Raw genomic sequence first — 25307 nt, 5'->3', positions numbered from 1 at the left:
TCATGCCCAGCTAATTTTTGTATTTTTAGTAGAGATGGGGTTTCGTTGTCTTGGCCAGGTTGGTCTGGAACTCCTGACCTCAAGAGATTTGCCTGCCTTGGCCTACCAGAGTGATGGGATTACAGGCCTGAGCCACTGTGCTGGGCCAAGATTTGTTTTCCAGAATCATGGTATGCCTTTCCATTTTAAAAAGTCTTTCTTTTATGGTAAAGTCAGCTTATGTGGCTATATTACTGTCAAATGAATCCCATTACTAATCTCTACTTAAATAAAACTTTGTGGAATAATAATTTGAAAGCAAAGATAAGTAAAAGAAGACAAAGATTTCTTGTAATCCTGCCATTTAGGGATAACTGTATACATTTAGGCATATCATGGTGCTGTATCTTCCACAGAGGTTAAATGTTTAGGATACAAGATATCGGCATTTGTATCAGGAATGCATTCTCATTTAAGTAAAAAGAAGCCTGCTAACAATATGATTTTATTACTCATAAAGAGGTTTGAAGATACTGGTTCAGTGACTCAGTCAAGTAAAAAATGATTCTATACAGTTCTTTTGGCCTTTCTCTCGTAGTCACGAGATGATGGCTGCTAGGACAGTCATTTTATAGATCTTTGAGCTAAGAGGGTGACAGAATGTTTTATGTCAGTTTGTCCCCTTGTCGTAAAATGAAAGCTGTTTTTGGGTACCTCTGGTCTTGCCTGCTCACATGACCACTTCTCCATGCAGGTAAGGTTGACAAGCATGCATGTGGCTTTTTAATCTCTATTGTGGGACGTGGGATTAGATTGGCCTTTAGGTAGCCAGTCAACACCACCTGCCTTTGCAAATGAGACCAGAATTACTTTTGATCTTCAATTGTACAAGCCAAGTTTTTAGACAGCAGATAAATAAGTTCTTCCATATCTTCTTTAACCAGTGTTTATCTAAGCTCCTTAATTTATTCATTTCTTTCCCTTAGTGATTTCTAGGAAGCCATTACCTCTATTTGCCTGGCACCTATCCAGTGCAGAAAAGGGTCCTGAAAACCCGAAATGTCATTCATAGTGTGTTTCCATCATTTTTAAATGCCATTTCTTAATTGCGTAAGACTGAATTGCTTTGGGCATTCCTCACTGAGCTAGAATGCTAACTCTACAGCAGGTTCTTGAATAACATCCCTTTGTTATAACGTTGATGAGAAAAAGAAGTTGATTCCTGGAGGGCCCTATTGTCTGTGTGAAGTTACACATTCTCTCCATGTCTGTGGGTTTTCTCCGGATACTCCAGATTCCTCCCACATCCGAAAGCTGTGCATGTTCTTCAAATTGTCATGTCTGAATTATCCCAGTCTGAGTGAGTGTGGGTGCATGCGCCCCAAGATGGAATAGTGTCTTGTTCAGGGCTAGTGTCCAATCTGTGCCCTGAACTGCCGAAATAGGCTCCTGCCACCTGCCACCCTGAACTGCATTAAGTGGGTAAATATATAACTTGTCATTTATCTCAAATTTATGCACAGCTCACATTTATTTCAGTATTTAATATTAGCATTTTTGTCTTCATTTAGAGGTTTGGTGATGTTTTTGCAACCCGAAATATGCCGTAGCAACTCACCTTTGTTTATGTCAATTAGGCAATGGGGAAATTTGTCTTGTGGTACATCATTTTGCTTAAAATTGAAGTTTCTAAGAACCTTTAGATGACGTTAAGTGAAGAACTTGTTGTATTTCTGCTTATTTATTTGCTTTTTACTGTGAAGAAATAATTGAACTTCTGTGAAGGGTGCATTTGCTTTTAGTCCACTGCGTCCTGCTCTAGGCTGTCCAAGCCCGGGGTGCTCCTATGATAAGAAGGCAATGTGAGAATTCTCACAGGGCCCTAGCCTGACCTTTGGATTAGGTTCTCATGGTGCTGCTCTGGTTTCTAGTTTCCGCAATGCTAGGTTCCCCGGCTTGCCTGACCTTACCACCTTGTGCTTCTGATTAATGTGGTTCTCTAAATCCCATTCATCTGACACTTCCAGACTTGTCATTTTTATTAGGTCTCATTGCTTCAGCAGTTATGGCATTCTCCTGACTAAATAGAATTCTTTCTTACCTAGGAAAAAATAGTAGCTTTATTTTAACTAAAGCTGTTTTCACAAGTGTGTGAAGAGCTGGAAAATTGCAATTAGCTTCAGATAAGCACAGTTGAAATATTCTTGTTTTGTACTAAGGCAACAAATTGAAAGAAAGCTTGAGGGCATTGAGTCATTGTAGTTTCTAACGATACAATGAATACGTTATTGGGTTTGTGTATTGTACTGGGACCTTGTTACTTACAAAATCTAAAATAAAAGGATCTTAATGTGTCTTTAGTAATCCTCATGCCTTTTAATAAGAACTTTTAATTTTTAGTCCCTGAGTCATCACATTTTGGTATTGCTAGCCCTCCTGTGGCCAAACTGAATACTTTCCTAATTAATTTTAATAATAGAAAGCCTCATTAGGAATGCACTGATCTGCTGGGATGACTGTGGTGACACACGAAGTCACGAAAGGAGGAGGAAATCATTTTGGGCATTTCATTGCCATCTTTTGTTTAAAATGGATATTTCAGGCCAGGGAGCACTATTTGTGGTCAGCATTTGGGAGGCTGAGTGTTATATTTTCAACTGTTATATATCATTTGTTTGATTTGTGATAATGGGTTGTCACACTCTGGCATTAGTGGTCATTTTTAATGGCCATTTTCTAGTGGCATATGAAATTGAAAAAGACTAAAGTGTTGGAAGGAAGGAAAGTTTGGGTTTTTTAATTATTAAAGTATCCCAAATAAAAATGGACTTGTAAAGAATGTCTCAAGAAATATGTCAGAAAAGTCAGTCAAAATTGGACAGATGAGCTTTTGCTCATGAACATCTGTAAAGCATTGAGTTTAATTGCCCTGCTGCTGCTGTTGGCTGCGAGGTTTCTAGTTTTTCTCTTCCGTTTCTCCTCCATCTTCAGATGTCACTTCATTTCCTCTTTCCTACTGTTGCCTGGGTCACGTGCATTTGCTTGTATAGAAAAAGTAAGACGATTTAGTTATTTTTAAGATCCTAAAGACAAGCATGCTTATCTGTTAAAGCCTTTTCCTCCAAGCACCTGTTAAGAGTTGAATTTAATCTACGCCAGCTGTAGCCTAGTTATGTGTAGCTGGAGTAGGAGGTGTCTGATACATTGTCTTCTCTGTTTTCATTGAGATGGATTTGGTAAAACTAGGTAACATAAGTTAGTTGGGAAAATTTAGATGTACCTTAGATTAGATGAAGACCGTGCAAAATAGGGCTTTAAAATACAGCGATTCAAATATATTTGCTTATACTTTTATCTGAATTACAAATTGGATAGACAGTTATTTCTACAGAATTGCCCGAAATTATATTACACATTGAGACCACTGACTTTTGACACTGGCCACTTTGTCCATTTGTATTTTCTTGCTGAGTTACTCTTTTGGACATAATTCTGCAGAACGGAAGTCTTTAAAGAAAAATGAAGGTGCTGAGACTGTTTTATTCTTGTTGACATATGAATATGATTCAAATTGAGTTTTAGGGAAAGATCACTTCATAGAAATTCTTTTATTTTACCAACTCAGTACCAGGTTATATTAGTCCATTCTTGCATTGTTGTAATACCTGAGACTGTGTGATTTATAAAGAAAAGAGACTTAATTGGCTCATGGTTCTGCAGGCTGTATGGGAAGCATAGCAGCTTCTGCTTCTGGGAAGGCCTCAGGAAATGTACAATCATGGCAGAAGGCGACAGGCAAGCAGGCCCATCTTATCTGGCTGGGGAAGGTGCCACACACTTTTAAACAACCAGATCTCATAGAACTCACTATCATGACAACAGCATCACAGGAGAAATCCACCCCTATGACCCGGTCACCTCCCACCAGGCTACATCTCCAATATTGAGGAGTATAAATCGACATGAGATTCAGTCGGGGACACAGATCCACACCGTATCATAGGTCAAATTGAAGCTCCTATTTTTTTGTCCTCCTTCTCCACTTATTTTAAATTGGAAATTAAAAAATAGAATATAAGATGTTTTAGTCTTCATGAAATACTTTTACCAAACCATACACCATACCTTAAACCTAACTAAAGCTCTTTTTGTGATTAATTTTGAAGGAAAACCCAGTCAAATGCTGAATTTTGATGACCAGGAGACAGACTAAGATTTTTCACTGTTCATTTAATATTTTTTAAGATTTGTAATGTATGAAGCTTTTGACATGTGATGTGAAAGACAAAAAGGAGACATCTCTTAATTCTATTCTTAATGAGTGGAAATATTTTCTAATCTGGGAGTTAGCTGCAAACTATCCTGGACCTGAACCTTGAGGCCTATGGGTGAAGGTTGCTAAGGCCAGGGCCAAGTAGTCTGAATCACAGTGTTCCAGGGGTTGGAGGAACTCAAACATCACCTAGTCAAGTACAGACAACCTAGAGGTCTAACGTGGTGTGAGGGCGCATTGCAGTGGAAATTGAATTTGGTGAATAGTGGTGTTGGGATGCCCAGTTTCCGTTTGAATTAGAATCGTAATTAGTAGCCTTGGGAAATATTTCTCCCATTTTCAGAACCACAGCAAAATGGATTGAGATTCAGGGAACCATAACCTAATTAGGAGCCAAGGGAGGAGCTAATTCCCAAGGATTGGACTTGCCTGGTGGGCTTGATAGACAGGACCATAGGCTTGTTTTGCTTTCCGAAGCATGCTGAATCCTGGGCTTAATCTCCTTCACTCTTAGTTTTCTCATCTGTGAAATGACAGTAGTCAATAATTATAGTCACCTCATGGGGTTGTTTATGATCATTAAAAGAGAAAATCCATAAATAACATGTAAAATACTGCCTAGACATAATGAATGTTCAGTAGATATGTTGGCAATTACAGTTACTACCTACTCAGAGGAATGGGTTTTTACCTTAGGCCCCAGAGTTGTTTAGAGATCACCTTGAGGATTTGTTAAAACACTGATTGCTGGAAATGACCTTCAGAGTTTTCTTGATTCAGTAGCCCTGGGGTAGAGTTGCCAAGTAAAGTATAAATTTGAATTTAAATTAAATTTGAATTTCAGATATACAGTAACCAGTCTTTTAAGTATGCCCCATGCAATATTTGGAACACACTTATACTAAAAAAATTCAGTATCTGAAATTGTTTATCTGAAATTGTAATTTAACTGGGCTGAATTCATTGTTTATCTGAAATTTGAATCATATGGGTTTTTGTTTTTGTTTTTGTTTTGACTAAATCTGGAAAGCCGAGTCTGGGGTGGGGCAGTTTGAATTGGCATGTCAAATGTGTTCCTTCCCATGTGATGCTACTGGTGGTTCTGGACAACACTTTGAGAACCTCTGGATATGTACAGCTGGATTGAACTAAGGAATATGTTGACAATCATTTACAACTAACTATAGCAGAAGGCGTCACATTCCCTGGGAGTTCAAAATATGCCCAAGATACAAGGCAATAATGTTAGTGTCTAAATAGTGACACTTTAGTGGGGGTTATATATTTGTGGCTAAGTCTTTAAGGAACATGAGATTGAGTTCATTTATAAAGGTATGCAACTAGGTGCATTGGCCTAAATAAAAATATAGATTCCATCTTTTTTGCATGATTTTCATTGAGCTACATCTTCATGAATTTCATATTTGTAGCTTTTTAATGCCAAGAGTTATTTTTGGGGTTTGGAGTGAGAGAACCCAGGGTGAAACATTAAACTCATCTGTATTTTATCTATAATCTCTTTAAGTCAGAAGCCAGTAATTAGAGTCATACAGGAGGCAGTGTAGAGAGTAATTATTTCATGGGCTTTAGAGTTATTTCTCATTTGTATGGTGGAAATAATAATACCCATCTCATAGGATTGTTGTCAGCATGATGTAAAAGAGTACACATAAAGCATGGTTTAGCAGACAGTGAGCACTTAAATACAGACTAAAGTAGGATTAGGATTAATAAAACTCAAATCCTCAATTTAGTGGGTAAGTTTTTAAGCCATTGTTAACAAATCCTCTGAGTCAAGTTGTTTTTTTGTTGTTGTTCTTGTTTTTGACCAGGAACATCACTGATTCGTGGTAGACAGGGAGTTAAATATTAGAACTTGGTTACTGGGTCTACTATCCACTATAATATTAGCTCCACAATAGCAGAGACTATTCTTGCTTTGTTGCTTGTTGTATCCTTAATGTCTAAAACATTACCTTCCATATAATAGATACTCAATAAATATTTGTGGAAAAACAAAAAGTGACTACCATTGGTAAATGCTTTCAATAAACTGTGTTTAAAGGATTTTATGATGATGTGTATGTAAAATTTTTATATCAGATTATGTTTCCATGGGTATAACATTAGACTAAAAGTTTAGAATACCTCAAACAACAAACCTGGGCACATATACAGTTTCATGTAGAGTGACGAGAAAAATGGAGATGTTTTAAATGTCTGATATAAGAACAGTCACTTAATTTTTATTCTCCTTTTTTAACCTTTTGATATACTATGCAGGCTTAAGAAAACCAGCTATATATAAGTAAATTTAAATAGGCAATACATTCCCATGCTTTAAAATTTAAAAGTATAAAAGTGTATATATTAAACATCTCCTTAAAACTCCTATCTAATAGTTACCCTGTTATCTTTCCCACAGGCAAGTTATATCATTAGTTTTTATGTCATTATAGAAATATTATTGGTATATATAAGCAAATATATATATATTCTTTTTTCTTCTGTTTTACATAGATGGTAACATTATGAGTGCTGTTCTGAACATCAATTTCTTTTCATTTTGTATATCATTGAGTTTTATTTCTTCATTCTTTGTTATGGGAAGAGTATTATGTTGTATTGGTACACCATAATTTATATAACCAGTCCCCTGTTAATATGTATTTATGTTGTTTCTAGTTTTTTACTGTCACAAGCAGCACTACGGTATAACCATCCTTGCATGCATGTGGTAATATGTCTGTAAGATAAATTCCTGGCAGTGGAGTTTGCGGGTCAAACTGTTATATTCCAGGGTTTGTGCATTTGGAGTTTTGATAGATACTGCCTGTCTTTGTTCATTTTTTTTTTTCCTGTGTAACAGAGTATCATAGACCGGATAATTTATGAAGAACAAAACTATATTTGGCTCAGACTTCTGGAGACTGGAAAGTCCCAGAGCATGACACTGGCATCTGGTGAGGGTCATTCCATAGCAGAAGTGAACACAGGAGACAGAGAAATGGGCCTGACTTTATTCTTTTATCCTGAGCTCACTCCTGTGATGACTACTTCCATTTCCATGGTAAGAATACTAGTCAATTCATGAGAGCTCTGCCTCTTTAAGGTTCTACCTGTCAATCCTGTTACAATGGCAGTTAAATTTGTGAATTATGTGAATTATGTGCAGACATTCAAGCCATAGCATTGCCATACTGCCCACCATAGTGGTTGTGCTGTTTTATACTTTTACCAAATAATGTTCTTCATTATTTACATTCGTATCAATACAGTGTGTTAACAAACTCTTGACTCATTCCATTTTGTAGAATGTTTTATTTTCGTTTGAATTTATATTTCTCTTAATTGTGATATTGCGCATTTTTTCATGTGTGTGTGTGTGTGTGTTTTGAGATGGAGTCTCACTCTGTCACTAGGCTAGAGTGCAGCGGTGCCTTATTGGCTCACTGCAACCTCTGCTGCCCAGGTTCAAGCAGTTCTCCTGCCTCAGCTTCCTGATTAGCTGGGGTTATAGGTGCCTGCCACTGCACCTGGTTAATTGTTGTAGTTTTAGTAGAGACCGGGTTTCATCATCTTGGCCAGACTGGTCTTGAACTCCTGACCTCATGATCCACCTGCCTTGGCCTCCCAAAGTGCTGGAATTACAAGCATGAGCCACTGTGCCTGACCCATTTTTCATATATTTAAGAATTTTTATATTTTCTTTTCTATGACTTGTCTCCTCATATTATTTTGAATAATTTTTCAGTTGCCTCTTTTTTCCACCCTTACTGATTTGTAGGATTTTTTTTTTTAAATCAGGGAATGTAGCAATTTGAGATATGAGCTTCCAATTTTTTTCCATTTATACTTTGGCTTTCCTTACCATAATTTTTGCCATGCAGAAATGTTTAATTTTTATTTTATTTAATATAACAAACTTTTCTTTGATGGCTTCTACATTTGTGATACAGTTATAAAAGACTTCTACCAGCTGAGGTTATAAGCAATTTTATCATAATTTAAAAAATTACTTTTATAGTTTTTTCATTTAAATTTTTAATTCATTTGGCAATTATCTAGGTATAGAGTATGAGGAAATCATTTGACTTCTCTCTTGACTTTTTATTTATGACTTCACTATTTCAACCAGTTTTTATTGAGTATCGTTTATGTACAAGGAACTTCGGCGGGTGTCCCTCATAGGGCATATTAAAACTTAGTAGGGCGACTAGGATTTCTAAAACAAATAATGAATGAAAAAGCATCAGAAATGTTATGGAAGAGATATTTGGGAGTGCATAGAAAGGTGTGATTCATTCTTTCCTTGTATAGGAAAGAACAGGACTCAGAATAAGGAAATATTTATTTCATACTCATTTATTACCATACTCATTTTTGAAGTCAGAAATATCTTAAAACAGTTTAGTTTATATGAAACACTAACTGAAGGATTTATTTAGAAGAACAGATACAATCTGAGTTACAAGAATGTTGATGTACAGAGTGAATAGATAACTGATATGATTCACGTTTATAAGATTAGCAACTTTCTACTGATATCTTTTAGCAAAGTAAAAATAAGCAAATAAATAAGATTAAGAAAACTCATTTGAGAGAGTCAGTTGTCAAGATGTTGGAGAGGTAGTAATGAGAACACGCGGACTCAGGGAGAGGAATATCACACACTGGGGGCTGTTGGTGGGGACAGGGGAGAGATAGTGGGGTTGGGGAGGGAGGGGAGTGTGGGGAGGGATAACATGGGGAGAAATGCCAGATATAGTGTGCACCTAAAGTAAAAAAAAAAACACTAACTTCCAACTATGTGATTTTGGAACTCTCTTTGAGAAGAAAACAAAGAATAATTAATAAAGACTTTTTAAAAGGCCAAAGTAATAACAACAAAAGCCTCAGATGACTTGAAAGGTGACAGAATAAACTGGGAGATGATAACAATAAAGAAACTTAATCATGTGCAGAAATGTATAGTACTTTGTATAGCCGATAAAAGCAAGTAAGAATTTTCAATCACTCTTTAGGACTTTAATGCAGGGGACAAGTAATACGTTCGATATACCCGTAGGACATAACTAATAAGAGAAGAGCTTCAGTTTTGAAAATAAGATAAAATGTATAAGTTTACATAATCTTCAGGAAAGTGAACACAATTCCACTTTCCTGAAGATTATGTAAACTTATGCATTTTATCTACATGTATGCGTGTTAGCTACAAGCAGGCAGTTGCTTTCAACTAGAAAGATATGAAAGTCTTTTAAAAACAGTATAGATATATAACTTTATTGTTAAACATGCATAAACTCAATGTTATTAAGACAGTAAAGGATTAGGAAGACAATATTGAGGAAGGATGTGTGGATTATGTTTCAAATATGTATATGTATGTATGTGTGTATAAGACACACACATGTAATGGTGGAATGTTGGGTTTTGTTTCCAGAGAGCCAAGAGAAGTATAAACTTTTTAATCTTCAAATTTTGACACAGGCTTTTGCCTTTCATTCACAAAGAGGAATATTATTCTTTTCCTTCATAATCAAATGCCCAGGTTTCCAGGCTGGTCCCAGTGAATGTGTGGTTGCTGCTAGAGATTCTGTATTTTACAGATTTGATATTTTACCTAATATTTTACATCTCTGTCACCGTTGGAATATGTTTATGAGATCTGGGCTTATCACCAGTGTACATACTTGTCTTTCTGTTCACCACTAATTTTTATAAGATAATGGCAGAATGCAATAAAACATCACACAGTTGCCTAGCCACTTCTATACCTAGATGTCAGTGCTGCTGAAATCGAATGGTGAGCTGGCAGGAAAGGTTGCTGTGGATTAACAGGAAATATTAGACTGTTCAAATTTCATATATAAAAGTAGAGTCAATATATAATGTATAATAGATGGCACTGTGAATGTGCATGGCACTCATGCATTTAGAACCTCTGTACACTTTAAATATTGTGGGGAATAGGAGCTGCCAGGGCATTTTAGACTGAAGATTGGGAATTGGAGGTCTTACAGTCTCACCAGTTAGTGATCATCCAGCTTAGTCACATTATTTTATAGTAGAAGAGTGAAACCTAAAGAAGTAATTTTTCTCTGTGTACAAAGCACATTTGGAGGCAGAGATTAACAATCAGGTTTTATGTCTTGTTTCATTGCTTTTTTTCAGCACATGTTGTTTGTTTCACCGTTGTGGTTTTCAGCTCTCAGTGTACCATGTGTGATTTTTGGTAAAAGCGCAGATTCCTGATCTCCAACCTCAGAAATTTTGGTTTAGCAGGCCTGGGATGTGGGCCTAAAAATCTCAGATGCAGATGGCTCTTGTGGCAGGCACACTTTAAGAAGGCTAGACCATGTCATGCATGAAACTGAAATACATAGAAGTTTTATATCCAAGGTCACACATGTAGGAAATGGGGAAACCAGGACTCCTATCCACTCCTCGATATGTTTTTTGTTGTATAGTTTTTGACATTCTAGAAATTGAAGTGACTCACTCTAGCTAGAGGTTTGGAACAAGATTTAAGAAGCATCTAAAATCAACATGATGCTAGTTCCTAGGGTGATGAATACTTGTTAATAAAAAGTAAAATTGCCCAGCATGAGCCAGCTTTAATTAGCATTTCAAAGAAGTAAGACAGTGCGATCTAATATTTGAAAATTGATTTAATTTAGAACTGATGGTAATTTAAGTATTGGTATTCCATCTTTACTCCTGTTGAGCAACCTGGGTGGCCTTATCTTCTATGACAGTAGAATTTATAATTATTTCAAACTCTGCCTTTAGGTAACTTAGAATCTTATAGAAGATACAACTTATAAACAGATTTAAAGAATGATATTTTAAAAAGTGATTATTAAATAATCACTTGTGTAGCTCTAGATCCTGTAATGGTTTAGAGAAGGAGACAAGTTTCAGTCATAACTGTTGAGAGAAGCCCTTTTGATGGGGCTTAACCTCAAGGGGGCCCTTGTCTGATCAAATGTCATCAGACAGAAGGGGGCTGGTGAGTGTGGAAATTACTGATAAAAATGAAGAAAGGTGTCTTTGTCCTTTTGTGCCACTTTAGCAAAATACCACAGATTAAGTAATTTATAAAAAATAAAAATTTAGGCTAGGTGTGGTGGCTCATGCCTATAATCCCAGCATTTTGGAAGGCTGAGACAGGTGGATCTCCTGAGGTCAGGAGTTCGAGACCAGCCTGGCCAACATGGTGAATCTCTACTAAAAATACGAAAACTTAGCCAGTTGTGGTGGCATGTGCCTGTAGTCCCAGGTACTTGGGAGACTGAGTCATGAGAATCACTTGAACCCAGGAGTCAGTGGTTGCAGTGAGCCGAGTTCATGCCACTGCATGCCAGTCTAGATGACAGAGTGAGACTCTGCCTCAAAGAAAAAAAAATTTTTTTTTCTCACAGTTCCAGAGGCTGGAAAGTCTAAGACCAAGGTGCTGGCAACTTTGGCTGTCTGGTCAGAGCTGTTTCCTCCAATGAGGAGGACACTCAGGTATCCTGACATAGTGGAAGGCAGAAAGCTACAAGAATTCTATTTTTGTAAAGAACTTAATCTCATTCATAAGGGAGGACCCTCATGGCCTAATCACCTCTAAAAGGCACCAGCTCTTAATTTCATCACATTGGCAATACCTGAATTTTAAAAGGGACACTTTGAAACCATAGCAGAAGGTTAATGAAAACTTAGTATTTGCTGGGAAGGTAGGCATGGGGATTTTATTAGTGAGTTACTGGTTGAAAATATACAATGATGTATACAAAATATACAGTGACTCTAATGGAAAGGGTGGTAGTGTTTGTGAATGAAGAATTTATGTATCAGTGGGTATCAAAGAAAGGAAGCAGTTATTTGGATGGTTATACTTGCGATTAGAGGTTCTTCAGTACACCACTCAGTCTGTTTTCTTTTGTTTCTGCATCCTTACAGCTTATTTGAATAACTCAATTCTTGTCTGAAATGCTTTGTAAATTCCTCCAGATTTGCACCAAGGCAAACAGTTAATCTGAATCACAGCAGTGAATAATTGAACAGCTTAAAACATGAACTGGAAAAGATGACTGGAACTGAAAAATCAATAAGCTTAGGGAAAAAACAACTTGTAAAAGCTTATTCAATAAAAGAAAAGAATAAATCAAGAATAATAAACATTCAATTGCTGGAATAGTCATTTTACTTTGAACAATATAAATTTTAAAAAATTGATAGTATTCTGTGTATACATGAAAGATTTCTAGATTTGAAAGGTTACAGCAGAATAAAGGAAGTACAAGCCAAAAAAAAAAAAAAAACACACCATAAAAAGAATTCCTTCCAGCATAACAAAAATCACTTTAGGGAAATGATAAACTTTGGTGTAGATATATTATTGAATTGAAGAGGTGTTGGTATTCCAGGGAAGCATCTGGGGTCTCTAAATGTCATTCTATCAAAACAGCATGATTATGATTGCTGATTAATAATCCAAGAATAGTGATATCTGAATATGGTCTATAGTGATTTAAAAAGCCTTATGACCACCTTCCCATTTGAAACTACTAGACAGTTTCCAATTTAATAATCTCAGGTGCCTACTATGAAAATGAGGATTGTTTGGGGGAAAATAGTCTATTATTTTTGAGTTTTTAAGTTAGATATCTTCCATTCACCAGAAAGCACTATCCAGATTCTAAGATAATATTTCAGTATATGACCATACGTCAAAGCACTTACTATATATAGGTAATTTGAAAGTATACCAGTTCTAAAACAAACAAAAGGATGTAGTCATATATAGCAGTGGTAATATATGAACAATTAGATCTTCAGTATAGTTAATATGTTGACTGTGGAGTTATCTGATTAATAAAATAGCTAAAAACAAAAACTAACCTGTGATATATAGGATACTTACAACTTTATATATATTGTTAGATTTGGAAGGAACCCCATTTTTACAGAGTAACAAAACTTAGTTCTGGAGAGATGAATTGATTAGTTATTGACAGAGATAAATAGGAACCAGGATAGATAAACCATAAAGCGACTTAGAAGAGTAGAGGAAGAACCAGTTTCAGCTCCAGATAGTATACTTAGGGTGGGACTTCACTCACCTCATTACCCTCTCTGGTAAGTCATCATCTCTGCTCCTCTACTTAGGCCCATCTAGTTGAGGTATCACCAGAGGCAGTTTCTGTAAGGGGGAATCAGGGACCTGGAAAGCTATGATGATGCACCCCAAAGTATACAGTCCTGCAAAACTTCCTACACTCACAGTCAGGTCTTCTTTCTTTCTTCCTTTCCTTCCTTCTCCTCCCCACCTCTCCCCTCCCCATCTCTTTCCTCTCCCCACCTGTCCCCTCCCCTCCCTACCTCTCCCCTTCTGTTACCTCTCCTCCCCTCCCCTTCTCTCCCCTCCCCTATTTTCTTCTTTTGAGACAAGGTTTCTCTCTGTTGTCCAGGCCCTGTTGTGCAGTTGGTGTGGTCATAGCTCACTACAGCCTTTCACTCCTGGCCTCAAGCGATCCTCCCACCCTGGCCTTGCAAAGTGCTGGGATTAGAGGCGTGAGCTATTAAAGACCTTGCCAAGCTAGGTCTTTAACTGCCAGCCTGTGGTTTGATTCATTGCTGTCAAGGTTGTATGTTCCTGTGTTAAGTACGAATTAACGATGTTGGGGACTTCATATATTTCTACTGTGAAGAGAAATTCTTCCCCTTTGTGAAGTCTTAAAATACCTTTGGTTACATACAATTTTTTTCCAGTTATTATTTAGTATATTTAAAACATTTTGTATTTTCAAATTGCTTCTTAATATCATGAGTTAAGACTTCTAATAAGTTGTGCTTATTATGATTATAAATTGTAACTAATATCTGATGTCAGTACAAAGTATGTAATACATATATAAGAAGTAGCTCTGGCTCTTGAGTAGGGTCAGTGTGTGTGTGTGCACATGTATGTGTCTGTGTACATGCATGTATATGTATGCATGCTTAATCATATGTATAATTATATATGCTTTATACAAATATGAACTCTACATACATATATGTTCACACATACACCAAAATGCTCACACTTACTTGCTTTCTTAGATATTTAGGGAAAGCATTAGATTGAATCTAGACTATAAGTGTCTTCACTAGGGAGTTTGCTTCTTGAGGGTAGACATTTTTAATAACTCTTGTCCTTTTCATTTAATAGACACCAAATGAAACATTTGTTGCTTGCCCTGATTTGGGGACTGGGTAAATGGTTATATTTCCCTAAAGGATAATTAAGGTCAGGGTGCTTTGTGTGTGTATAAGCCAGTCACTTTGTCTAGAGGATTGCTGAGGTGCAACCACCAACAGCTGCCTTGACCCTGAAGTATCTGCTCTTTACACGAATGAAGAATGAAGCTCATGGTCAGCATGACCGCTGCTTCTCAGAAGTGTAAATTTTCTCACTCTTGTGAATACTGTACTTAAGTCTCATGCTGGCTACTCTACTACTATTCTCCTTTTCTTCCCTTCACTTTGTTTATAGTAACTTTGTCTCTGCCCTGTGCACCCAGATGCATCTGAAAAGTTGTCACCTGCAGAGATGCTATTTGGGGAAGATTTGAAACCTCTTAAGAGTTAGGAATGATCCTTTATCTTCAGCATCAGTGACAAACCTGTTAGAAATATATTTCTGGTTGAGATATTGTAATACAAATGAAACTTCGTGAAACAGATGACCTGATTGTTTCATGCACGTTTATATTATCCATATTGGTGATTTGCTCCACAGGATCAGATAATTATGATTATACACACGTGTTGAAAAGAGATGCATTCAATTCACAGCTAAGGAAGTTTTCAAGTGATTTTTCCCCCAACAGAAGTCAGAATATATTCATTTTTTCTCTGCGTTTCCTTCTTAGCTTAGAGTTACCTCTTGTGGCTTCCTAATTTTATTGCTACCACATTGTCCAAGTCTTCATCACTTCAAACCTGAGTTACTATATGCTTAATGCTTGTTTCTCCTGTTTATAGTTCATTGTACTTCAGCGCACATTTATGTACTATGGTGGTGATAAGATTTTAGTTCTAGACTAGATATCATAATTCGTCAAAAAGTTCACAAGAAGGGTATTGGTTTGTAATTTTTAGAGCACTAACTTTAAAATAGCCCCACACCCAATTTAAAAATAATTGTTGACCTATAACATATACAATACTGCATTAGATGTTGAAAACATTTAATATATTTACTGAAATGAAATATTTTGTTGATTTAAAAATTGTGCTATAATGGTGGGATATGATAATGGGACGACTCTAGAGAGGAGCAAATCCGGTATGTAGCATGTTCGCTGTCCAAAGAGAACCAGTTCTGGGAATGAGTAGAGCCCTTCTTGAAATTAACATTGTAATAAGCACAGTGCAGCAATGAGCATTTAAATCATAGTGGTGCCTGTCTCGTTTCTTGCTTCCTTGATGTCCAGTGGTATACAATTCAAAAATATCTGGGGAGTGGTTATAACATTTCTCTGATTTTCCTCTTTCTTTTCTTCATCTCCAGGTTCATCTTAAATGAACCTCTCCTTGGTCCCATAAGGCCAGTCTGTTTTTGCATTCCTCAGTTCTGATTTATTTTGGCAGGAGGACTAGATGTGGTTGACAGATTATATCTGAAAAGCGCTTTGGTAATTGCTCGTTCTCTTCGGCGACTGTGTTGCTGACAGATGGGCACAGTGAATATTGAAAGTGTTCTGGACCTCCGCTTACTCCTTCAGCTCATGAGTGGTGAGCAATGCCAGCATTTTTCTTATTATCTATTAGCAAATTTAAAAAGAATTGCTTGGATCTTTACATCTTTTTGAACCTGTAACTAAATCACATGTATGGCTAGGTTCTCTCCCACCTCTTCTACTCCCCCCGTTATGTATTTTTTGGAATAGAGAAAATTCTCAAGATGTTAGTGCAGGCTGGCATGAATGAGTGCCAACAGTTCTTACAGACTTGTTAAAAGATTTATTTTTTGCCTGAGAATTACACATATGGCTTAGAATGATAATATTAGGATCTGTGTTGGTTGAGATAATTGGCAGATCACACCTTAAGAAAAGTGATTGGTTGGCTTGTTTCTTTCATTTTAATCTGTTGTCTCCGTCACAGTCAAATTAGCATTATGTAGTATATTACTAAAAAAATTATTTAACCCATTTATAGATGGCATCTGTCAGTTGCGTTTGAATTATTTAAAACATTTTCTTACATGGGCCAATTTAGTAACAGCAAGCAAAACCAAAATCAGCAAAGGAGAGGATCCCAATAATCTCAGATCTATAAAGCTGATTTCTCAAGGGGGTAGTGATAACCTGCCTAGATATTGCTAAATGTGGTCTCACTCAAGAGAAAAAGAAACAATCCGAAGTGAGCAGTGGGAACTGTGAAACCATCTTAATGAAGACTTGTTGCCAACATGGAGATAGAGGATATTAGCTTACAGTGTACTGGTGGAGAGGTAACTGTGAGGCCATTACACCTAGACGGCCCTGCTGTGCGTGGCAAGTCTTTACTGAACTCCTCGAGATTTAGGGCAAATTAATTCATGTGTTTTAAGATAAATTCATCTGGGTAATCTGATTTTTAAGATTAACTTGTTTTTTCTTGCTTTCCAGATCTGTTATTCACTGTGTGTGTGTGTGTATGTGGGTATGCGAGTGAGAGAGAGATAATATGCCCTGGGTTGGGTATCTCTTTTCATTTATTACTAAGTAGAAGAAGGTACTCACATAGTTGTAGGTACAGAAGTTTCCACATAGTAGTCTTTCACAGTGTGGGTTATGATAGACGTAATAAAAAAGAGTATACTATACAAGTGATAGAGCTGGGACAGACCTTTATTAAATTTGGTTTAAAACTGTTTTTAAGACAACCATTTCTACAAATTGTTCCAGGGATTACTATAACATTAGAAGATGTCTTTGATAGCATCTAGTGTGACTTAACAGGAGAGATAACTAAAGTCTCCAAAAGTTAAGTTACATGTTTAAGATTACACAACAAGTTAAGTCAGAGTATGGAGAACAACCTAGATCCTCTAATCCTTGTTCAATACTTTTGGTTCTAATGTTGCCTCCTATCACATTCTCAGTCTGGGTGAGTTGCCTGTAAATGTCAAGGATATGCTGTTTGCAATCTAATTTAGCAATTATGATCAATGTTTTCAATCATGTTTTAATAATAGAATTAAATAGAGTTAAAATTTGTTTTCCGTAGGCCTTATATGTAAAACATGCTCAATACATATTTGTTAACTGAATGAATGAAACTGGTGGTTTTGTTTTACATATTTACTTTTTCTGACTTCTGAAAAAAAAAAAGTTAAAATCGGAAAAGAAACCAAGATAGATCCATCTGGCTTATTTGGAAGGACATTATTGCATAATGAATTGCAACACAATCACATTATGAAAGTTAGTATTCATTATCACAGACAAATCAACATGGTAAAGATGATAGATTTTCGGAATACCATAGGGATTCTTTTAGTAACCTTCCAAAAAATAGGTACAAATAGTTTTCCAACTGAACATACCTTTGAAATTATTATACTTATATTATTGTCTTAATTTGTTGAAATCGTCATATTTTTGTAATGTGATTGCCACATTGGATTCCAGAAAGAGGAGATTTATGATTCTATATCCCCTTTTTGACCCTGTTTCTCCCTTGTAAATCAGTTTCACCTCTCATCTTGTACTTATTGGGATTTTCATGAATGTACCTAACTGTCCTTTGTACATAGAAAAAAGACTCTCTTCACTTTACTAAATTCTATGAATTTTGAGTGTATTGCCTCTGGAGGCAACGCCACACATCTACAACCATCTGCTCTTTGATAAACCTGACAAAAACAAGCAATGGGGAAAGGATTTCCTGTTTAATAAATGGTGTTGGGAAAACTGGCTAGCCATGTGCAGAAAGCAGAAACTGGACCCCTTCCTAACACCTTACACTAAAATTATCTCCGGATGGATTAAAGACAAACATAAGACCTAACACCATAAAAACCCTAGAAGAAAACCTAGGCAAAACCGTTCAGGACATAGATGTAGGCAAGGACTTCTTGACCAAAACACCAAAAGCATTGGCAACAGAAGCCAAAATAGAGAAATGGAACCTAATCAATCTCCACAGATTCTGCACAGCAAAAGAAACAGTCATTAGAGTGAATCGGCATCCAACAGAATGGGAAAAAATTTTTGCAATCTATTCATCTGACAAAGGGCTGATATCCAGAATCTACAAAGAACTAAAACAGATTTATAAGGAAAAAACAAACAAGCCCATTCAAAATTGAACAAAGAACATGAACAGACACTTTACAAAAGAAGACATCGATGAGGCCAACAAACATGAAAAAATGGTCATCATCACTGGTCATTAGAGAAATGCAAATCAAAACTACATTGAGATACCACCTTATGCCAGTTAGAATGGCAATCATTAAAAAATGTGGGGACAACACATGCTGGAGAGGATGTAGAGAAATAGGAACACTTTTACACTGTGGTGAGAGTGTAAATTAGTTCAACCATTGTGGAAGACAGTGTGGCGATTCCTCAAGGACCTAGAAATAGAAATTCCATTTGACCCAGCAATCCCATTACTGGGTATATATCCAAAGGATTATAAATTGTTCTACTATAAGGACACATGCACATGAATGTTCATTGCAGCACTGTTTACAATAGCAAAGACTTAGAACCAACCCAAATGCCCATCGATGATAGATTGGACAGGGAAAATGTGGCACATATACACCATGAAATACTATGCAGCCATCAAAAATGATAAGTTCATATCCTTTGAAGGGACATGGATTAACCTGGAAACCATCATTCTCAGCAAACTGACACAAGAACAGAAAATCAAACACCACATGTTCTCACTCGCAGGTGGGTGTTGAACAATGAGAACACATGGACACAGGGAGGGGAGCATCACACACTGGGGTCTGCTGGGGGAAATAGGGGAGGGACATCCGGGGGTTGGGAGTTTGGGAGAGATAGCATGGGTAGAAATGCCAGATATAGGTGGTGGGGAGGAAGGCAGCACATCACCCTGCCATGTGTGTACCTATGCAACAATCTTGCATGTTCTTCACATGTACCCCAAAACCAATGCAATAAAAAAAAATTTTTTTTTGAGTGTAGTTCCCAGATGGCTAATTATGTATTTGGTGGCTAAAAATCCAGCCCCTTGTTCTCCAGTCACATATGTGATTTTTCCATCTTAAGATATGTTTCTGTATCTTATATGACTGATCATAGAATTTCCAGCCATTATATTTCTTATCACTATGGCTAACTTGAATATAATAACCTGATGTTAAAATATATATAACCCTGACATGGCGATATACTTTTGAAAGCTCCCTGTATTAACAGGTTATTTGTATAGTTGCATCAAAAAGAGTTGTCTCACTTCAGAGGATTATCAATTAATTTGCATGAATGTATTTATGCTTGAAAGTTGAAGTAATGCACTATTAGTTTTATAAAACTGTTGGCATAGCTGTCAGAGTTCTTAATATTCTTTGCAGTGTTAGAGCTACAATTTCCCAGGGCATTGAAAGAAAAAGCAAAGAGAGAAATCTTTAATAGTGTTACATTCCTCTTGTTCTCTTGGGCTTGTAGTGAAGAACAGGTGTTGAGGTGGTGTTGAAATTAGTTTGGAATCATGAAAAAATGAAATACACCTCTTTGAGGTAGCTAGGGCAAAATGACTTTGCAGTGCTATTACTGCTCTGCCCCATCTGAGAAAATGCTTCTTGTGCTCAGTAGCTCTTGTTAACCTGAAAAACTCTAGAATTACATAAATAATGAATGGATGCAAAATGCATTGGTTTTTGTAATGTAGATGAAGGTAAGGTGTCCTGTTGGGACTGAAATTTGCATATTAGAATAATTTAGTTATCCTATCTTGTTCTTTAAAGCAATAAATGACTATGAATATTCATGGTCAATTAAAATATTAATGGAATACTGATACTTTAGTTTTAGGTCTCTAGCCATTTATAAAGAGTTTTATTTAAACTTGATTAACAGTGAAGGGATACTTTAGCATAGTGTATAATGTATTGGCATTTTGCTCTGAAATGAAAATATAGTACCTGACATGAGTAAATAATTTGCTTACTCATGTAATTCATCATTTATTTTGATAAGAAAACATTTTCTTTTTGTATAGGCTAAAACAGGGACACAGTATATGTATCTTTTGATGTTGAAGTACTCTTATTTTTTTAAGCACTAGTATTTATTATGTAGTTGGAGTTTTATTATTTAGTTGCTTCAATTGACTTTTAGACTTGAAAAAATATTTAAGTGTACAATGCACATAAAATAAAATTTACTATCTTAACCACTTTAAAGTGTAGAATGTTACTAACTACACTCACAGTGTTCAACCATCACCACTATCCATCTCCACAACTCTTTTCATCTTAGAAAATTGAAGCCATATCCATTAAACAATAATTCCCCATTCTCCCCTTCCTCAAGTCCCTAATAATCACAATTTTACTTTCTATGAACTTGACTCCGTTGATTCACATAAGTGAAATAATATAGTGTTTGCCTTTTTGCCACTGGCTTATTTCACTTAGCATAGTGTTCTCAAGGTTTATCCACGTAGCAGTATGTGTCAAAATTTCCTTACTTTTTAAGGCTGCGTAACATTCCAAAGTAGATGTACACCACATTTTGTTTGTTCATTCTTCTGTTGATGGACATACATTTTAAATGTGTGACTTACATGGCGTGTGAATTATTTGGGTTGCTTTCAGCTTTTGGCTTTTGTGGATAATGCTGCTCCACAAACATGGGTATACAAATTGTTTTTCAGACCCTGCTTTTAATTCTTTTGGAAAACTACTCAGAAGCAGAATTGTTGGATCATATGATAATTTTTTTGAGGGATCTCTCTACTGTTTTCCATATGACTACAACATTTTACTTTTCCACCAGTGGTGCACATGGGTTCCAATTTCTCTACAACCTAGCCAACTCTCCTAAATTTCTGTTTAATATATTGATTTTTAAGTTATACAAGTTGCATATTCTTATTGTAGAGATTCAAACGATTCAGAGAGGTGTAAAGTAAACTTGAAAATTATTCTTTATTTTCCCTTTGACTCTTAAAACATTGATTAACACTGATTGAATCAGGCCGAAGATGAGGTTTCAAATTCCTCTAAAAATCTTCCCAAGAAAGCTTTTTATCACCTTGCCACACAAATCTGTAGATAGTTGTCCTTTCTTTTGAGTTTCTCTTTTAAATTATTGCATCTTAGTATAATAAATTCCATTTAATGAATGCTGCTGAATGTGGATTTGTGTCAGACACTGTACTAGCCACATATTTTCCAACTTTATAGCACCAGCAGTGCCTAAGTCATAGTGCCTGGCAAGTCATAGGTCTTCAAGATAGATAAGATACATGAATACACATGTCCAGTCTGGGAGGAACTTTTCAGGAAGTAACTAACTTGGAGCTGTTTCCTTCCCAGTGCTGTATAAGGAGTCTCACGCTGGTGTGGCTTTGAGCATACATTTTCCATACTGTATAATATAATATTGCTTTAAGGCATACATTGGGCTTATGAAGACTGATTAAATGTTTCCCGCTGCTTTTGATATGGAAGCAGAAAAACAGCACTGTTTTTAAACCTTTATTTTAGGTCAGGGGTACATGTGCAAATTTGTTAGATACGCAAATTGCTTGCCACAGGTATATGGATTATTTCATCACTCAAGTGATAACCGTAGTACTCACGGGTACTTTTTGATCCTCAGCTTCTGTATTAGTTCGTTTTCACAGTGCTATAAAGAATGACCTGAGACTAATTTATAAAGAAAGAGGTTTAATTGACTCACAGTTTTGCATGGCTGGAGAGGCCTCAGGAAACTTATAATCATGGTGGAAGGTGAAGGGTAAAGAAGGCATGTCTTTTCATGGCAGCGGGAAAGAAAGAGCGCAGGGTAGACTGCCACTTTTAAACCATCAGATCTGCTGAGAACTCCCTCACTATCATGGGAACAGCAGGGCAGAAATCTGCCCCCATGATTTAATCACCTCCTACCAGGCCCCTCCCCTGACATGTGGGGATTACAATTTGAGATGAGATACCATTGGAGACACAGAACCAAACCATATTACCCTCCTCCCTACCTCTACCCACAAGTAGGCCCCCGTGTCTCTTGTTCCCTTCTTTTTTTTTTCCTTTGAGACGGAGTCTTGCACTGTCACTGGGCTGGAGTGCAGTGACACGATCTTGGCTTACTACAACCTCCACCGCCTAGGTTCAAGTGATTCTCCTGCCTCAGCCTCCTGAGTAGCTGGATCTATAAGTGCAAACCAGCATACCCAGCTAATTTAGTAGAGACAGGCTTTCAGCACGTTGGCTTCCCCATGTTGGTCAGCATGGTCTCGATCTCTTGACCTTGTGATCTACCCACCTCAGCCTCCTGAAGTACTGGGATTACAGGCATGAGCCATCATACCCAGTTTCATGTTCACTTCTTTTTGTCCACATATACTCAGTGTTTAGCTCCCACTGATAAGCAAGAACGTAATGTGGTATTTGGTTTTCTGTTCCTTTGTTAGTTCCACTTAGGATAATGGCCTCCAGCTCTATCCATGTTGCCGAAGAAGACATGATCTTGTTCTTTCTTATGGCTGTGTAGTATTCCATGGTGGTTATGACCCACATTTTCCTTATCCAGCCTACTGAAGAACAGTACTTTTAAACAATGCTCTTTATTTTTCAAAGCCTGATTGTTAAAATGTCTTATATTATAAATGTTACTGAAGCCTTTATATCCAAAACAAAATAAAAGAGACTGCTTTGCAGTGTTGTTAAAATCCGGTTTTTCAAGTATAGTTAATCAAATAAAATTCACCTAATGATATTTTGATAGCTCTTACAGGGTCACAATCAGTCTGTTTTCTTATTTTAAGTAAGGAGAAGTGTAAATGAAAGTTTTTTCTAATGTTATTTATATGTGCAAAATGATTAGGTACCTTGCTATTTTAGTGTAAATGTAAATAATGATCATGGAGCTAATGATTAAAAATAAAAAAATTAAGAAAAAGACATTTTAAATGGCAACAGAAACAAATCACAAGGACCAGAATTACCGTATTTCTTAAGCAATTGGAAAATTTTCCAAACAATAATTAACATGTTAAAAGTAAAAAGAAATAGAGTCTAAAGAAATACAAAAGAGTTCATGGGTTTTGAAGAGTTTCATACTTTGCAGATGAATTGCATCCTTTGAGAAATAACAGTATATGTAGAAGTTAAGAAATATCAGTACTATGCATTCTTTAGTGTTGTTTAACAGCTTTTTTGAGAACTAATTCACATGTCATGTAAGTTACACATTTAAAGTGTACTATTTCGTGGTTTTAGTATAGTCATCGAGTTGTACAGCCATTGCTCTGTTCTAATTTTACAGTAGACTATTTTTCTTTTAGAGTGTTTTTTTCCCTATATTTCTGCATATTCTTACCAAGACCCTCTCTTCTTCTCTATTTACATTTGATTTCTTTGAGACCTTGCCTACTTTTTTTTTGGCTGTTTCAACTGTTAACTCTGATTTTAAACACTTGTCCTACACTCCAGCTTGTTCTTCTCACTCCCGTAATACTACTTCGATAATCTCTTATGCGGCCTATTTTATGCATTCATTGAGCATTTATTGAGGGTCTGTTGTGTGCTGGGCACTGAAGAATTTTGGTCTAGCTGGGAGGACAGTTAGGTAAACAAGTAATGGTGACACTCCAGGGACTGAAATGCTGTTCAGGATCCTCTGGAAATGTAGAAGGGCACTTGAGAGGCACAGGGAAGGTTTTGCAGGAGAAAGAAATCTTGAGCGGAATCTCAAAGAGTGGGTAAGAGTTAGCCAGATGTACGACAGAATGCCAAGCAAACGGATTATCATATATGAAGCTTCTAAAATTTGAAAGAACCAGTTTTATTTAGAGGAAAGTAACCAGTTCATTCAGTGGCATGTCTAGGAGAGAAAAAGTGAGAGGTGCCATTGAAGGGAGAGACGGGGAAAGGCCTAATTTTGAAAGGCCTTGAATGCCATACTAAGGAATATCACCATTATCCTGAGGGCAGAAATAGCCCTTGAAAGATTTTACGTGGAGGAAGAAATGATAAAGCTTATGATGGATTTTAAGCAGAGGATTGGTATGATCAGATGTTAGCAGGAGGTCTGAAGGTAAATTTGGAATGCCAAGACAAGGAGGCAGGTGTCTGTGAGGTGACTGTGGTTGCTTTAGTTAGAGATGATGGACTGTGGCCGTGTCTGGAAGCTAGTGACCGTTTGGGTCGGGGGAAAAAGAAGGGTTATAAAGGACAGGGAGGAGCATGAGATGACTATGGCTCAGAAAATTGCATGCTGGAGGGTTTAACTCTGGTGGAAGAAAGGCAGGATGTAGAGAAGAGGAGCTCCGATTTGGACTTGTGGAATTTGGGATGTATGAGCTATTTAGGTGAAATCTGGAGTTAGGGAGAGAGGTCTGGGCCATACATGGCTTTGAGTATCATTAATATTCAGATGGTTGTTGATATCATGATTGTGTATTTGATCAGAGATAGAGTAAGAAGAGCAAAGAATTGAGAACAGAATCTTGGAATACTAAGGAATATCACCATTATCTTGAAGGAAGGGATAGCCTTTGAAAGATTTTAAGTGGAGGAAGAAATGAGGAAGCTGAGGATGGATTTTAACAGAACCTTGGGGACCCCAGCAGGTGAAGGATTTTGAAGGTGGAGGAGACAGTCATTATCATCTGCTCAAAACCCTTTTCTTCTTAAACTTTCTTGTTCGCTCAAAATAGCATCATTCTCATTGTAGTTGAAGCCAGAGCTGGGAATCTTCTCACAATTAACTTTGCCTAATCTCGCATCAAATTCTTTTGCTTTTTTTCTGTGCAGTGCCTTTCAGATCTACCCTTTCTTTTTTCCCACTTGTATCACTTTTTTTCGGTCTTTTTTTTTTTTTTT

The 25307-nt window shown here is 36.7% G+C and overlaps 1 protein-coding gene and 1 long non-coding RNA gene across 3 annotated transcripts in view; both read left to right on the top strand.

The window, feature by feature from the left end:
- The window catches only part of EXOC4 (exocyst complex component 4), an 805456-nt gene that overhangs the window by 304955 nt on the left and 475194 nt on the right, over positions 1-25307 (top strand). The window lies entirely within an intron of this gene.
- LOC116549931 lies at positions 73-6107 on the top strand. Its single transcript, XR_004268159.1, has 2 exons — positions 73-5811; positions 5902-6107. It is a non-coding gene; the product is annotated as an uncharacterized LOC116549931 (long non-coding RNA).

The sequence above is a fragment of the Sapajus apella genome, unplaced genomic scaffold (assembly GCF_009761245.1).
Source record: "Sapajus apella isolate SASKATOON/1434 unplaced genomic scaffold, GSC_monkey_1.0 scaffold7, whole genome shotgun sequence".
Taxonomy (NCBI): Eukaryota; Metazoa; Chordata; class Mammalia; order Primates; family Cebidae; genus Sapajus; species Sapajus apella.
This window is presented reverse-complemented; position numbering and strand designations above follow the sequence as displayed.